The 17,909-nt window shown below is 44.1% G+C and overlaps 1 pseudogene across 1 annotated transcript in view; it reads right to left on the bottom strand.

The window, feature by feature from the left end:
• LOC148136468 (C-type lectin domain family 4 member M-like) overlaps positions 1 to 16,987 on the bottom strand; it is a 31,353-nt pseudogene extending 14,366 nt beyond the window's left edge. The window contains exons 1-3 of the transcript XR_015754463.1: positions 16,748 to 16,987; positions 16,102 to 16,138; positions 4,815 to 4,886 (exon numbers count right to left, since the gene is read on the bottom strand). The product of XR_015754463.1 is annotated as a C-type lectin domain family 4 member M-like (transcript). The remainder of the gene's footprint in view (positions 1 to 4,814; positions 4,887 to 16,101; positions 16,139 to 16,747) is intronic.
• Between the last annotated feature and the right edge of the window lie 922 nt (positions 16,988 to 17,909).

The following is a 17,909-nucleotide window of genomic DNA, read 5'->3' as shown; positions in this document are numbered from 1 at the left end:
GAGGAAGAGCGCCTCATCTTCCGCCTAGGAACCCTCCAACCACAAGGGATGAACTCAGATTTCTCCAGTTTCCTCATTTCCCCTCCCCCCACCTTGTCTCAGTCCCAACCCTCGAACTCAGCACCGCCTTCCTAACCTGCAATCTTCTTCCTGACCTCTCCGCCCCCACCCCCACTCCGGCCTATCACCCTCACCTTAACCTCCTTCCACCTATCGCATTTCCAACGCCCCTCCCCCAAGTCCCTCCTCCCTACCTTTTAACTTAGCCTTTCCTCATTCCTGAAGAAGGGCTCATGCCCGAAACGTCGATTCTCCTGCTCCTTGGATGCTGCCTGACCTGCTGCGCTTTTCCAGCAACACATTTTCAGCTCAAATCCCCTCTGCACTCTTTCTAATGCTTCCACATTCTTCTGATAATGTGGTGTCCAGAACTGTACATGATACTCCAAATGCGGCCGCACCAGAGTTTTGTACAGCTGTAACATGACCTCATAGCTCCAAAATTCAATCCCTGTACCAATAAAACCTAACACACCAAACGCCTTAACAATCCTATTAACCTGGGTGCCAACTTTCAAGAATCTATGTGCATGAACACTGAGATCTCTCTGCTCATCCACTCTACCAAGAATCTTACCATTAGCCCAGTACTCTATATTCCTGTTACTCCTTCCAAAGTGAATCACCTCACACTTTTCCATAATAAACTCTATTTGCTACCTCTCAGCCTAACTCTGCAGCTTACCTATGTTCCTCTGTAACTTGGAACATCCTTCCGCACTATCCACAACTCCACCAACTTTATTGTCATCTGAAAATGTACTAACCCATCCTTCTACGCCCTCATCCAGGTTATTTGTAAAAATGACAAACAGCAGTGGCCCTAACACAGATCCTGAACTCTAGGATGAATGTTTCCCATCAAACACCACCCTCTGTTCTCTTACAGCTAGCCAATTTCTTATCCAAACCATTGAATCACCCTCAATATCATGCCTCTGTATTTTCTACAATAGTCTACTGTGGGGAACCTTATCAAACGCTTTACTCTCAACCACTTGTTTGGTCACCTTCTCAAAGAACTCAATAAAGGTTATTGAGGTACAATCTACCCTTCACAAAACCATGTTGACTATTCCTAATCAAACTATCCCTTTCCAGATGATTATAAATCCTAAATCTTATAATCCTTCCCAAAACTTTACCCACAACCAAAGTAAGGCTCCCCATCGATAATTACCAGGGTTATCTCTACTTCCCTTCTTGAACAACGGGACTACATTTGCTGTCCTCCAGTCTTCTGGCAGTATTCCTGTAGACAATAACGACATAAAGATTAAAGCCAAAGGCTCTGCAATCTCCTCCCTGGCTTCCCAGAGAATCCCATCCAGTTCAGGGCACTTATCTATTTTCACACTTTATAAAATTGCTAACACCTCCTCCTTATGAACCTCAATCCCATCTAGTTTAATAGCCTGTATCTAAGCATTCTCCTCAGCAACATTGTCTTCTTCCTGTGTGAGCACTGACGAAAAATATTCATTTAGCATCTCTGCTATCTCTTCAGACTTGACAGACCACTTTGCATTACTATCCTTGACTGGCCCTAATCTTACTCTAATCATTCTTTTATTCCTGACATACCTACAGAAAGCTTTAGGGTTTTCCTTGATTCTACATGCCAAAGATTTCTCATGTCCCCTCCTGGCTGTTCGTAGTTTTGTATGTCGTTCGTCCCTGGCTAACTTGCAACTTTCAAACACCCTAATTGAGCCTTCAAATTTCATCTTAACCTAAGTCAAAACTACAAGTGTTTCAGACTATAGCTAACATCATTCCACATGACGCTTGAACCCACAATCCCTGGCTTAGAACGCCAGTGCTTTATCTATTTGGTGGATTCTCACGCGACTAATTGCTCCGAATTGTTTATCTGGTTGGTCAGTTCTGTTGATGATTGGACAGTTTAAATACAGGAATGAAATGCTACATAGAGCTGAATAGGATTTTGCGGCATTCATTCAGCTGAATCTTATCCTGATACCAAAGTTCACAGTAGCATTTCACCCAATTTTATAACTGAAGACCTCACTGATCCACATCATTAACACCGTGGGTGGGAGTGAGCCAGTCTGGGTAGGTGCTAGCAGATTCCTGCTACCTTGAGCAGCACACTGATGAACCAAGCTTAGTTTCCTCTGGTACCAGCTTGTTCTCATCATTTCACCGTTCAAACATGGCTAACCCTCTAATAGTCACACCTGACCTTAAATAAATAACTGAAGCTGTGTTCGGGTCTGTCAGGGCACGAGTTCTGAGGAAATCTCCCGATGGAAGCTCAGAGTGGGGCACCTTATTTGAATTTTCTGTGGCAGTTTCCCATCCAAATCCGATGAACAGATCTCATCCCCATCTTACAAAAAGGGTACAGAGGCATTGGAGAAGATGTGTGAAAGATTCATGGGGACAATACAGAAGGTGAGAGGCTTTTTCTATGGGGGCCCATTCTTTCCGAAAACAGAAATCTGAGCAGGGATCCTGTGGAGACCTTGCAAATTATATATGGGTTTGACAGCATAGACTTCAAGAAGACGTTTCCCACTGTAAGGCATCAAAAACTGGAGGAGCTAGAATGCAGATATTGCTAACACAAAGAAATGGTTTTAGCAAATATCATAGAGACATATACAGGTGAAAATGAGGGCTGGATGGTGACTCATTTGATAGCACTGTTGCCTCACAGCACAAGGGACGCAGGTTCGATTCTGCCCTCAGGTGTCTGTCTGTGTGGAGTTTGCATATTCTCCCTGTGTCTGCACAGGGTTTCCTCCAGGTGCTCGGGTTTCCTCCCACAGTCCAAAGATGTGCAGCATTGGGTGAACTGCCCATAGTGTCCAGGGAGGTGCAGGCTGGCCAGATGGGTTAGCCATGCAAAATGAAGGGCTACGGAGATGGGAGAGTTTTGGGTCTGAGTAAGATGCTCTTCAGAGGATTAAAGTGGACTGGATGGGCTGAATGGCCTGCTTCAACATAGTAAGGATTCTACGATTCTGGATGAGCACATCAAGGGGACAGGAATAGAGGGTACAATGAAACAGGGAGGTGATGTCAGGCTGGGAGATGTCTACAATGAAGCATAAACATTAATGAGGATCAGTCAATCCAAAGAAAATTCAGAAGATTTATTTTATTGATATCACAACTGAACTTTCTTCAATATCATTCATAATGATGTCCTGGTGAGTCAGTTTCGATTCCTGGAGACACTGATGAAACCAGGATGTGTTGACAAGGCAATGCGGCACAGTGGGGAGAGATGGAGGGACACTTTCATGTGCCATTGAGACAAAATGAAACTAAAGTGTGTATCAATTGACATGACCCTCTCTGGATTCCTGGCTCCTGGTCATTCCCAAGACCTTGGTCGTAGTCAACTGTAGTCGCCCAGCAGTAGAGCCATGAGCTGTGTGGGTCACCTGTACCATAGATTTTCCAAGTGGGCCAATGAGAGGCCACCTCTGGACAACCAGCATTGCTAATGGGGATGTTTGGCTGGTGAAAATTTCCAAGCAGTGTCACTAAAGTAAATAGCAAGTGGTAGCTAAGGAGGCATATGGGCAAACCTGATTCACTATCCTTTGCTGCCTACCATTGTCAGTTAGAGATGGGATCATGACAGAAACTCCCCAGTACAGTTTGATCAAATGTTACTTTCTCTCAGCCCATTTGCTCAGTGCTGGGATTAATCAGCCATTTGCCTCAGCTGTCAGTGAAGTGTCAGAATCTAATGGATTGCTGTGGGGAGGAAAGTGACTGAACAGCTGACCCAAACTCCTACATGTAGAGGGATCCAAACAATGCCCAAAATGGGGATCTGATGGGAACCCAGATGCGTGAGGTGCATAACAACACAGCATGCACCCCCCCCCACCCCCAGCCCCACACACACTCACAACCCCACATACATAAATTCCCAAACATACCCGACACATACACCTCATGTAAACTTCACATATACTCTAGCCCCACAGATCCCCAATCCTATACACATATCCCTTAACAAACACACCTACACCCCCAAACACACCCTCCCTACACCAAGACACACACCCCACTCCCATCCCTCAACCCTCCTCACATCCCCGCCTCACGGATCCCCCAGCCCCCACCTGCCTCACACACACACATCCAACCCCCCCACAGACTCCCAATCCCACACATACACCTCTTAACATACATACTCAAACACACCTCATACACATCCCCACCCCCACACACATTCCCCTTCCACACGCACTCCCCCCACCCACCTTCATTACATCTGGATCCCATTTGCTTGTTTTTCACGACACAACCTGAAGAAGCCAGAACCAACAGTTTTTTAGGACACCACTGCATATCAAGCATCTCATGTGCTCTCACTTTCTGGGGTAGGTGCCTTTGGTATATTTGAGAGTTGTTGACTTTGTCAAATAACTCAGTGTCTTGGCAATCTAGGTCTAGAAGGTGATTGCCTCCATCCACAACCTATCACAGTCTGTACCTTCCAAGGCCACAAAATCCTGGAGTGTGACTCGAACCCAGAGATTGTGGCTCAGGGTGAGGAACATTAAAAATTGCTTAAGAGCTTCCATCCCAGGAACAGGGAAAGGGGGAAATCATTTACTCATCACACCACATAAATGCATTTTGCATGAATGGCTGGTAATAAGCAGCTGTACTATCAATCCACTTGATCCCAGTGCTTAACAATCTGATAGTTTTCACTCTGAATACTTGAAAGTTAAAGCACAGAGCAATAGTTTTAAACTTACTCATCTTCAGCTGAGAAATGTTAGTCCTAAGTTCATCAAGTGATCTGTTTGTCTTCTCAGACAATCTTGTAACTGAAAGAGAAACAACAATTTAGATAATGTGATGGTCTAACTCCCAGAGATCATCATCACCATCCTGATGGCAGATGTTTATGGTCTAAGTCAGAAACCAAAATTCAGCATAAAGCGACTGTCTTTCTCGCTGTCCATATTCCAATCCTTTGAGGTGCGATGTACATGCTCAGAACACAGGTTTTTATATTTTCACATAAAAATTGGTAATTATTCCCAAACAGTGATGGAAGCCGGTACAACGGCAACATTTAAAAGGCACTTGGATGGGTATGTGAATAGGAAGGGTTTGGTGTGATATGGGCTGGGTGCTGGCAGGTGGGACTAGATTGGGTTGGGGATATCTGGTCGGCATGGACAGGTTGGACGGAAGGGTCTGTTTCCATGCTGTACATCTCTATGACTCTATGACTCCACTGATGATGGCAGGACTATCCTATAAGGAGAGCCTGATTCAACAGGGCTTAGAAGACTGAGAGGGAATCTGATTGGAATATACATAATTCTAACAGGGATAGACAGACTAGATGCAGGGAGAATGTTTTCCCTGGTTATGGAGTCTCAAACAAGGGGGCACAGTCTCAGATACATGGTAGATCATTTAGGATTGAGGTGAGAAAATATTTCTTCAGTGAGAGGCACATGCTATCATAGAAGGCTTTGGAGATCGGTCACTGAATATATTCAAGAAAGAGAAATAACTCCACAGAGGCCGGTATCCCATCACCAAGTCACCCATTACTTATAGGAGAAAGTGAGGTCTGCAGATGCTGGAGATCAGAGCTGAAAATGTGTTGCTGGAAAAGCGTAGCAGGTCAGGCAGCATCCAGGGAACAGGAGAATCGACGTTTCGGGCATAAGCCCTTCTTCAGCCCTTCCTGAAGAAGGGTTTATGCCCGAAACCTCGATTCTCCTGTTCCCTGGATGCTGCCTGACCTGCTGAGCTTTTCCAGCAATACATTTTCAACCCATTACTTATACGCGTATAGCACTTGACACTGGTCTGGCTTCCTCACAGCTAGCTGTCAGTGAACAGAATCTCTGACATTTCTGTTTTAGTTTGCAGGTTACTGAAGCTTTATTGACATTTCACCATGGCTTTTCTCACCTCCAGGAAAGTGCAGTGTTTATAAAAGCAGCAAATTTACATTTAATTAAAATATTTGAGATGATGCTCCAACTCAGAAAAATATACATCCTTTCTTGTGAGCTTTCGTTTCTTTGAGCTCCCTGATTGGCCCAGGTTAACAGCCCCAGACAGGGAACTCAGATTCTATGAAGTTTACCTGGTTGACCTCATTCCAATCACTACCTCCCTCTCACTATAAGTCTGGGGATGTAGGCTTGCTCTTTCTCTCGTAGCCTCATCTGGGGCATTTTCGCATTAAGTCCAGTTCCTCCACCTCAGCCATGAATGTGGGTGGTGTGTACTGAACTGTAACCCACGTCTTGCACCCAGACTGGTGAGGCATCGGGGCTATGACATGTCTGTCTCAGATTTCTTTGATGTTTAGTGGAGGAAGAGAACCTGACTATTTTAATGGGCTGAATACGTTTTGCTCCTTTCCCATTTATGAGTTCGAAGCTTTCATGTGGTCCTCATGCTTGTGCAGTACTGCCTGTCCTATCCGAACTTTGTATGTCATGGGACCTGATCTTGTGTCCATCCTGCCTCTTACCCATGCAAAGCCATTTCCATGGTTTTGGCACCAAACTTTGTTCCCCAAAGCAAACTGTTTCTCTCACTTAGAGGAGTCTTGTGCCCAGCATTGGCGTTCCTGATGCTGTTTCAGCATCCCTTCCCGTTTAGGAGCAGGAAGATCGGATTAACCTGATACGAAATCTTCTCCCCATTAGCAATTTTGCTGGAAATGCACGACAGGTGGTCCAACAAACAGATAGGAACTGGGACAGTTTGGTATCGAGTGAAGCTGTGAGTTGTCTCTTTAAGCCCGCTTTCAAAATTTGGACTGCTCTTTCTGCCACACCATTAGATAATGGTTGTAATGGAGCTGTCCTTGTATACTGAATGCTGACTTTAGGAAATAGTCAAATTCCATGATGATAAATTATGTTCCTGAAGATCATGTATTGCATAAAGTGCTCAGTGTTTTTTTCATCATCCCCATGTTTGATGAATGAACTCTATACATGTCCAACCACTTTGAGTGGGCATCCACCACAACTAAGAGTATTAAGCCAATGAAAGGATGGGTATAGTTGATGTGTATCTGAATCACGAATGTGGGGAGTCTGCTGTTGGTATTTTTTATTCTTGTTGGCACTCTGGGCACTGCCTCACCAATGCAGAATGTATACATCCAGCCCTGGCCACAGACTGTCCTATGGCTCAATGATTAGCACCGCTGCTTCACAGCACCAGGGATCTCGGTTCACTTCCACCCTCGGGCAACTGTCTGTGTGGAGTTTGCACATTCTCCCTGTGTTTGCGTGGGTTTCCTCCAGGTGCTCTGGTTTCCCATCACAGTACAAAGATGTGCAGGTTAGGGTGGATTAGCTGTGCTAAATTGCCCATAGTGTTCACGGATGTGCTGGCTAGGTGGATTTGCTCTGGGAAATGCAGGGTTATAGGAGCTGGGGTAGGCTATCTGACTGTTTGAGCCCACTCCACCATTCAATAAGATCATCTTCACGTGGCCTCAGCTCCACTTCCCCATCCTCTCACTGTAACCCTTAAATCCTTTACTATTCAAGAATCTTAGCTTTAAAAACATTCAATGAGGAAGCTTCAATTTCTTCACCAGGCAAGGAATTCCACGGATTCACAACCTCTGGGTGAAGAAGTTTCTTCTCAATTCGGTCCTAAATCAGCTACCCGTAATATTTTGGCGATGTCCTCTTGTCTTAGTTTCACAAGCGAGGGTTTGGGTGGGTCTGAGTGTGATGCTTTTTGGCAGGTGAGTGTGGACTTGATGGGCTGAATGGCTTGCTTCCACACTGTAGGAATTCTATGATAAAATTCTCATCAACATCAAAGTTTGTGAGAAGATTTGTAGCTCGGGTGCTCGTTGTTGTGGTTCTGTTCGCCGAGCTGGGAATTTGTGTTGCAGACGTTTCGTCCCCTGTCTAGGTGACATCCTCAGTGCTTGGGAGTCTTCTGTGAAGCACTTCTGTGATGTTTCCTCCGGCATTTATTCGGCATTCATCTCATCAATATCTTTTGGACACCCCTGGCTGAGCCTGGTGGAGTTCAGCCAGTATCATTTTCCCAGAACAACCACTGGCTGAAGCAACTCAACAGGTCTGGCATCTGTGGAGGGACAGCAGAGCTAACATTTCAAAAAGAGGTAGCAAGGTAGCTCAGTGGTTAGCACTACTGCCTCACAGCACCAGGGTCCCAGGTTCGATTCCAGCCTCAGATGACTGTCTGTGTGGAGTTTGCACATTCTCCCCATGTCTGTGTGGGTTTCCTCCAGGTACTCTGGCTTCCTCCCACAATCCAAAGATGTGCAGGTCAGATGAATTGGCCATTCTAAATTGCCCATAGTGTTAGGTGCATTAGCCGGAGGGAAATGGGTCTGGGTGGGTTACTCTTCGGAGAGTCGGTGTGGACTGGTTGGGCCGAAGGGCCTGTTTCCACACTGTAGGGAATCGAATCTAATATGTTGTTCTCCGTAATAATATCCCATTCTCTACGGTAATCTGATCCCTCTGGATTTGGATTCAGTTCTGGATCTGATGGACCTCTTGTTTCACCAAACATCACCAGCTGTTTTAGTTTTGCTGGAACCGGATCTTTTTGTGTCCACAGTCTGATATTGTCAGAAGTGACCCGAAGGGTGTTCAGAAAGTTTAAAACCAGGATGGACTCTTCCAGGGGTGGCACTACCAATGGTTTATCTGCCAGCAGGAGGTAGTTCAAAGCATCCACATTTGTTACATGGCCTCCTGGAATTTGTTCCAATTCATAACTGTACCCACTTAGAATGAGAAACCAGAAGCTATGGGCAGTACAGCATTGGTAGTGCCACCATTGGAAGAGTCCATCCTGGTTTTAAACTTTCTGAACACCCTTCAGACTGTGGACACAAAAAAATAGCCCTTGTAGGGGTTTGAGTTCTGTTACTATTGCAAATTTACATCCATAAAAATATTGGTCGCCAAAGATGACCACCAAACCTTCCTTCCCTATCTGGACATTTTGCAGTCTGCACCAACCGAAATCTGGGAAACTATTAGGCGTTCTGCTTCATTGAACATCTGTGGGCCAACACTAACACAATACTGTGCAGGAGGCATCACATATCAGCATCAGATCTTGCGTGGGATCACAGTATGCCAACACCTTAGATGGTATTAGCTGGTGCTTCACTTCCCTAATGTCTTGGCTGTGATTACTACCTTTTGGCTATGAGACCATTTCCAAGGCTGACCCTTTTTCAATAGCTGATGTAAGGGTGCCAGGATGGAAGTCGGGTTACGTATGAATAATACTCATATCCATGGAAAATCCTAATGTCTAGTACAGACATGGGATCCAGGGCACCTTTGATCACCCTTACTTTATCTTCATATGGAGTTTTAACTGACCTTGTCAATTTTATAGTCCAGGTAGGTCACTTAGGTGCCTGGAACACAATATTTTCTCTTCTGAGGAGTACACCCACCTTGGTAAAATGTTTACAGACTATGTCCAAGTTCATTAAGTGCTCTCTACTGGTCTTCCCTTGTTATCAGCACATTATCCATATAAATGGCAACCTGGGGCAGAAATGGTGCAGGCTGACTCTACCCCTAATGGCATTGGTGCAAACCTTTATGGGTATTAGTTGTCACACATTTCCGGTAATCCTCATCTCACTGCAGTTACAAGTATTCACAGATCATGTCCAGCTTCATGAAGAACAGCCTCCCAATAGCTCCATGCGTAAATCCTCCATGTGAGGGATTGGACCTTTATCTAGTTACAAGAAGTGGTTTACCATTTGTTTAAAACCCCCACAGAGACTTGTTGGGCTTCACAATTGGTAGGACCGATATTGCTCATTTAGTTTGATGATTCCTTTGCTTTCCAGCTTCCTGATTTCTATTTTTGTATAGAAGGCAATGTGAACTGGGCAGACCTTGCAGAATCACAGATTCCTGGTCAACATACAAGGTGGTTTTGACTCCTTTGATAGTCATAGAGATGTACAGCACAGAAACCGACCTTTGGTCCAACTCGTCCACGCCGACCAGATATCCTAACCTAATCTAGTCCGATTTGGCAGCAATTGGCCCATATCTCTCTAAACACTTCCTATTCACATACCCATCCAGATGTCTCTTAAATGATGTAATTGTACCAGCCTCCACCAGTTCCTCTGGCAGCTCATTCCATACACGCACCACCGTCTTGCCCCTTTCACCCCGAACCTATGCCTTGCAGTTCTTGATTTCCCCACCCCAGGGAAAAGACCTTTTCATTTATCTTTTATCCATGCCCCTCATGATTTTATCAACCTGTACAGGGTCATCTCTCAGCCTGTGACACTCCAGGGAAATAACCCATTCTATTCACTTCTGCAGACTTACAGTAAGGTTACATGTCAAAAACTATGCACTTATATGTTCTTCGACTATGAGCTCTCCCATACAGGTTCTTCCAAAGTCAACTGTGAATTTTGCTGTTTCTTAATTTTTCCTAGATACACACCGATTTCCAGAGGTACATGAACTCAAGCAGCAAAAGCAGTAACTGAGCAGATTCACTGCTGTGTCAGCAGTATAGGTTTCTTGCTCTCTGTCTCTCACTGACCATATGGTCGCTGCCTTTTGTCTGTCTTGCTCCCTGTTAAAAGTGTCATTGTTTTGACATTTTTTCCCCAAAGTTCCAAAACAATACAACAGCATATAAACTAGTAATTACTGCTTCTAGAATGCAAGGAAATCACCTCTAACGCCTGAAATACCTCAAAAAAGGAGCAGCACTTACAGCAACAATTTTTTCCCGTTCTCCATCTTGGATTACCCACTTCCAGGTATTTAATTGGGACTTCGCTTAGGCAGCCATTTTCTAAGTGAAAAATGTTGAACCAGTCAAGGTGATTATTTCTCAGCCAACTTCTCCCCATCAAGCTTTGGCTTTCCTGCAAACGCTTGGTCTGCAGTTCTCCAAAGATACACACAAAAAAAAAACAAGCCTCCCCACCCCCAGACCCATAATCTCATTTCCCTGCACACAAACATACAGGCTGGCATAGGAACTGCAACAAAAACGACTCAACCCACTCCATCCACTCCAGCCAGGAATTCCTTACCATCACCAAAGACATCAAGATCGAGGATGACAACGTCATGGTTTCCTTCCATGGCCTTGTTCACATCAATAAACATCACCCTAGTCAAAGAAACCCTGGCCTCACTGCTGGAAAAGCCAGGAACACAAGCACCCAACAGCGCCAACTCCCATCAGCAAAGAGAGCATTCTCAAACTACTGGACCTGTGCCTCACAACCCACTTCATCAATGGGATGCCTATGGGATCACCAATAATCAGGGCTTATAGCAGAAGCAGTTATGCAAAGATTAGAATGAACAGCCCTTCCCATGATCCAGCGTAAGCTATGGGTCCGGTATGTAGATGACACTTTTGTCATCACGAAACGTGACAAACTGGATGAAACACACCAATACATCAACAACATCCTTACGGATATAAAATTCGCCAAAGAGGAATAGAACAATAGCCGAGAAAAACACCTAGAACATAGAAAAGTACAGCACAAAACAGGCCCTTTGGCCCTTGATGTGCCAAGGATTATTCCTAACCTAAAACAAAATAACCTAACCTACGCCCCCCTCAATTCACTGCTGTCCATGTGCATGTCCAGCAGTTGCTTAAATGTCCCTAATGACTCCCTTCCACCACCACTACTAGAAACACATTCCATGCATTCACAACTCTGCATAAAGAACCTACCTCTGACATCTCCTCTATACCTTCCTCCGAATATCTTAAAACTATGACCCTTCGTGCCAGTCAATCCTGCCCTGGGGAAATGTCTCTGGCTATTGACTGTATCTATGCTCCTCATTACCTTGTATACTCGGTCAGGTCTCCTCTCTTCCTCCTTCTCTCCAGAGAGAAAAATCCAAGCTTAGTCAACCTCTCTTCGTAAGACAAGCCGTCCAGTCCAGGTAGCATCCTGGTAAATCTTCTTTGCACCTTTTCCAAAGCCTTCTTATCGTTCCTATAATAGGGCGACCAGAACTGGACACAATATTCCAAGGGTGGTCTCACCAGGGAGTTGTGAGCTGCAGCAAAGCCTCGTGGCTCTTAAGCTCAAACACCTGTTAATGAAAGCCAAAACACCATATGCTTTCTTAACAACCCTATCCATTTGGGTGGCAACTTTGAGGGATCTATGCACTTGGACATCAAGATCCCTCTGTTCCTCCACACTGCCAAGAATCCTGTCTTTATCCTATATTCAGCATTCAAGTTCAACCTTCCAAAATATACCACGTCACATTTATCCAGATTGAGCTCCAGCTATCATTTCTCCACCCAGCTCTGCATTCTGTCCATGTTGTGCTGCAGCCTGCAATAGCCCTCGATATTATCAAATGCACCGCCAACCTTGTGTCATCAGCAAATTTACTAACCCACCCCTCAACCTCTTCATCCAAGTCATTTATAAAAACTACAAAGGGCAGAGGTCTAAGAACAGAGCCCTGCAGGATACCACTCACCACTGACCTCTAGCTGAATATTTTCCATCTATAACCACTCTCTGCCTTCTGTCAGCCAACGAATTTTGAATCCACACAGCCAAATCTCCCTGTATTCCATACCTCCTGACTTTACGAATGAGATTACCATGGGGAACCTTATCAAATGCCTTGCTGAAGTCCATATACACCACATCCACTGCTCGAACTTCGTCGACCTGTCTCGTAATCTCCTCAAAGAACTCAATAAGATTGGTGAGGCATGACCTGCCCCTCACAAAGCCATGCTGACTGCCTTTGATCATGCTATGCTTTTCCAAATAGTCATAAATCCTATCCCTTAGAATTCTTTCCAAAACCTTGCTGACCTCAGACGTCAGACTGACTGTTCTGTAATTACCAGGGATTTCCCTATTCCCCTTCTTGAAAAGAGGAACATTTGCCTCCTTCCAATCCTTTGGTACGAGTCCCGTGGAGAGTGAGGAAGCAAAGATCTTCACCAGCTGCTTAGCAACCTCCTTTCTCACTTCCTGAGCAACCTAGAATAAATCTGGTCTGGCCCTGGGGACTTATCAATCTTAATGTTTGCCAAAATTTCCAGCACATCAACTTCATCAATCTTGATCTATTCAAGCCTGTTTCCCAGCTCCTCAAAGTTCTCATTCACAACAAGGTCCCGAAATAATGTATTCAGGAACAGCGATTACCCGATAAGTGCAGTCTTAATAGACGTCTTTGGATGTCTTAATAGAACTAAACGCCAACGGAGAACTGCAAACCAGTGCCTATAGGAAAGCCACACACGCTGACCAGATACTCAACGCCAGAAGCAACCATCCCAACACCCACAAAAGGAGCTCATCAGGACACTGATCAAACAAGCCACAACTCACTGCAGCACCATGGACTACGAGAAGCCGAGGGAAAACACCTATACAATGTATTCAGGAACAACGGTTACCCGATTAACGCAGTCCGCTAATTCCTTCTTGGATGTTTTGGTAGAACTAAGCACCGATGGAGAACTGCAGACCAGTGTCTACAGGAAAGCCACACACGCTGACCAGATACTCAACGCCAGAAGCACCATCCCAACACCCAGGTTTATAAAATCATGAGGGGCACGGATAGGATAAATAGAAAAAGTCTTTTCCCTGGGGTGGGGGAGTCCAGAACTAGAGGGCATAGGTTTAGGATGAGAGGAGAAAGATTTAAAAGAGACTGAAGAGGCATCTTTTTCACACAGAGGGTGGTACATTATGGAATGAGCTGCCAGAGGAAGTAGAGAAGGCTGGTAGTGGAGACTTGGCCCAAAGCCATGAATGCCTTGGCACTTCAAGTGCACATCGTCAACGTTACAAATGTTTCTGCCTCGATCACCCTTAGAGGCAGTGAGTTCCAGATTACCACCACCCTCTTGGTCAAAGGTTTTTCCTCGCATCTCTTCTAAACCTTCCACCCCTTCCCTTAAATGTAGACCCCTAGTCATTGTTCCCTCCATCCAGTGGAAATGTTTCTTTTTTTCTACCCAATCTATGCCACACATAATTTTATACGTCTCTGTCATGTCCCCTGTCAATCTCCTCTGCTCTAAGAAAATCAACCTTTGTCCGTCCAATCTGTTTTCAAAATTGAAACTCTCTAGCCCAGGTAACATCCTGTAAATCTCCTCTCAACTGCTATCACACCCTCCCCATACTGTAGATTCCAGAACTGTACACATTGCAGTAGCTGTGGCCTAACCAATGTTTTATACAGTTCAGAGTTTACACAGTCCAGAATGTTTGGATAAAAATGGCAGTTTCAAGGGAGCTGCAACCTTGTACTTTGTCGGAGAATGCAAGTCTGACACATCGTGTAACTGCAGCATCAACTTAAAAGACACATTGAGTTGGACAGAGGGGAGTGAGAAGGAGCATTCCAAGAGTACAGGAGCACACAGGCTAGTGTAGCTCGACAGCATGCATTCACGATCAAGCAGTTAGTAAAACAGACAGACAGGTGGCAGACAGAAGTGAGAAAGAGAAAAAACAGGAAATATGAACCTCTGAAATGTACAGTGGGTATGGGAAAGTTCCACAGAGTGACAGAGCACAGGAACAGTCTATTCAGGCTAATCAGTTTGTGACCATGTCAGTTATTCTCCCTCCATTGGTCCATTGACCCTGAGGATTGAAACATTATCTGGCTCTCACAGAAAGTCACGTTTTGTTCAGCAGGGAGAAATAATTATCAAACTGAAACCCAAAATAGTAACCAAAAATATCAAATTCCTCAAAATTGGGTAAGTCCTTCCCATCTGGCAAATTTCCTTTGTAAGGAAGAAAGATGATTACAGAATCATGGATTTCTTAGAGTGCAGAATAAGGCCATTTAGCCTATTGTGTCTGCACCAGCTCTGCAGTGAGTTTATCTGCACTTATTTGTTGTAGAATCAGTCTGACCTGTATCTATTGACGAAACATTTCTGCAAATAGCAAACATTCTCTAAAATCCTTAGTCATTCTTTCTACACAGATTAAACCTATAATCAGTGCAATCACAAAAATCTATTGAATGAATGATATTCATATGATCTACACTGGAACAGAAGCTTAATGATGCAACTTTTTCACATAAACCGGAGTACATCCTGGTTGAATGACAAAGTCTTCCTCTCCCTTCACCGATGACAGATCATTGCTGCAGTCCATGTTGCTTCAGAAAATGAACAATTGAGCTGCTCCCATTGTTGAGATCCTCTGAGATAATGAGCTCTGGGTTTGGAGTCTGTGTGGGCTGTGTCAATCACTGCTCTTCCCTACAGGGACACGCTGCCCATGAGGAGACAAGGAAGGAAGTGGGCTACTGACTGAGGAGAGGCACAGACAATGGTAAGGCAATGGATGACGTGCAGTGCTTTGAGTGGCGTCCAAATCCCAAGTGTCCTTTCACTGTTACCATTCACATCGCCCAGGCTCATTTCAATTCTACATTATTAAGGTATTCAATTTATGCACAACTTTAAATTACATTTGTCAATTGTCATTTGAGTATTCACACAACAATAACAGTGGTTAGCACTGCTGCCTCACAGCGCCAGAGACCCGGGTTCAATTCCCGCCTCAGGCGACTAACTGTGTGGAGTTTGCACGTTCTCCCAGTGTCTGCGTGGGTTTCCTCCGGGTGCTCCGGTTTCCTCCCACAGTCCAAAGATGTGCAGGTCAGGTGAATTGGCCATGCTAAATTGCCCGTAGTGTTAGGTAAGGGGTAAACGTAAGGGTATGGGTGGGTCGGTGTGGACTTTTGAGCCAAAGTGCCTGTTTCCACACTGTAAGTAATCTAATCTAATCTAGCCCAGATGCTATCACAACAGAGTTTAAAATGGCACAGCACTTACAGAGTATCACTGCAGTGAGAAGCATCACCACAGACAGCAGGATAGAGAGACTCAGGAGAATGTAGCTGACCAGAGATGAGCATTTTCCTTGGCCAGGCTCTGTTGATTGAACACCATAAAGTGTAAGAGAAGGTCTTCATCGAAAGGATTAGAGGAACTCACCTTGTGAACACGACAGCAAATCCTTTTTCATTTGGTGCTGGAGAAGAGGGAGAAAAACTGAATGTTATAGTCAATGCTGGAATTTTTACAACATTTTAAAATCTAATGGACATGCCATGTTCAGCTCACAGACATTCATTAAAAGCAGCTTAAATATCTAAATTTTAGCAAGAATTAACATGACAACATGTACAGGTAGTTATAAAGAACAGATACAAAATATCAGTTGTGGTGTAATCTACATTGTACAAGAAATAAAAACCATTTCTCAATCACAAACTTGCCTCCTCCTCAACCCTTCAATGTTTCACTATTCCCTCCTCAATATCTTTACATCAAAATCTTCTTCATGATTTTCAGTGTGAGTCAATAACACCGTCTGTTAAAGGGAGGGTCACACTATTTTTCATTGATTTATTTCATTGTTTGTAAACAACACAAACAGTTAAAGGGATGAACTGCCCCTATTATGTTATTTCACTGTTCACACTAAAATCCATCAAATCAGAAGTGGGATTTTGTGACAACACTTTGTCTCAAACAAAGAGAAATGTTTACATTGTTGGTCATTGAAGGTTAATTACTTCTAGTTAACTAACAAATACTGAGTCATCTCTACAATAATGCTCAGATCACTGATGTTTACCTGATGTTAGGTTTTCCTGTTTCGTGCCATGCTGCAGTTGATCATGATGCAAGTTTTCCAGATGGTTATAAATGTTCAGCTCCATGTTCTCACTCAGGAGACCGTCCTGTTTTTAGAGGCAACCAGGGAAAGATAACATTTTATTCCTCAGTTTCTCTTCCGGAATTTCTGTTTATTTTCTGCTGAAAAAGTCATCACGATAATTTCAGACTTCTGCTTTCCAACAAAGGCATGTACTTGTATCCACCTCCTGAGCAATGAAAACACAACCACATTTGTTTCTGTATTTTACAAAGATATTGTTGTTCTGTGATTGATTGCTGAAAGTGCTACTGGATGTTGTTTGGAGCTTTGTTTCTCTCTGTCTATGTTTTTACGAAATTCTGTATTTGATTCTTCAGGTCAGTGAATCAAATGTAATATTTCCAAGTCTGCTGCCTACACAAGGCTATGTGAGAAGTGGAATGGTGAAGAGAAAGTAAGACACTTCAAGCTAATTTAGTTGAGTGAGTTAAAAATGTGTGACAGTTGTAGGATAATGGGGAAAGAGTGAAGTCCACTTCAGTTAAAAAAGACCAGAATGGCAGGCTATTATTTAAATGGTGATAGATTGAGAAAGTTTGTTGAACTAAGGAACCTGGGTATCATTGTACACTGGTCACTGAAAGTAAATATTGGTGCTACAAGCTGTCAGGAAGGCAAACGCTATGTTGGCCTTCATCACAATAGGGTTTGAGTTCAGGAGCAAAAGTCTTACTCCAACCATACAGCGTCTTAGTCTACTGTGCGCATTTTTGGTTTCCTCACCTAAGAAAAGATACACTTGCTAAAGAGGGACTGCAGATTCATTGGGATGGCGTGTTAGTCATGTGTATGGAGTTTGGGTCAACTTGGCCTGTATTTTCTGGAGTTTAGAAACATCACTGAATCCTCACTATCAATGTCCCAGTGCAACATATTGTGTGCATAGTAATATCTACAAGATTCAAGTCAGGAGTAGATGGAATACTCCCCACTTGCCTGATGGGGAAAGCTCTAACAACAGTCAAGAAGCTCAACACCTTCTAGGATAAAGTGGCTTATTTGATTGGCACCACATCCACAAACATCCACTTCCTCCACACCACTCAGTAGCAGCAGTATATACAAAATGCACAGAAAT

This window comes from Chiloscyllium plagiosum, unplaced genomic scaffold (genome assembly GCF_037043375.1).
Source record: "Chiloscyllium plagiosum isolate Xiang-an unplaced genomic scaffold, Cpla_swu_hap1 HiC_scaffold_45, whole genome shotgun sequence".
NCBI classification, from domain to species: Eukaryota; Metazoa; Chordata; class Chondrichthyes; order Orectolobiformes; family Hemiscylliidae; genus Chiloscyllium; species Chiloscyllium plagiosum.
The sequence above is the reverse complement of the archived record's forward strand: the minus strand, read 5'-3'. Positions and strand labels throughout refer to the sequence as shown.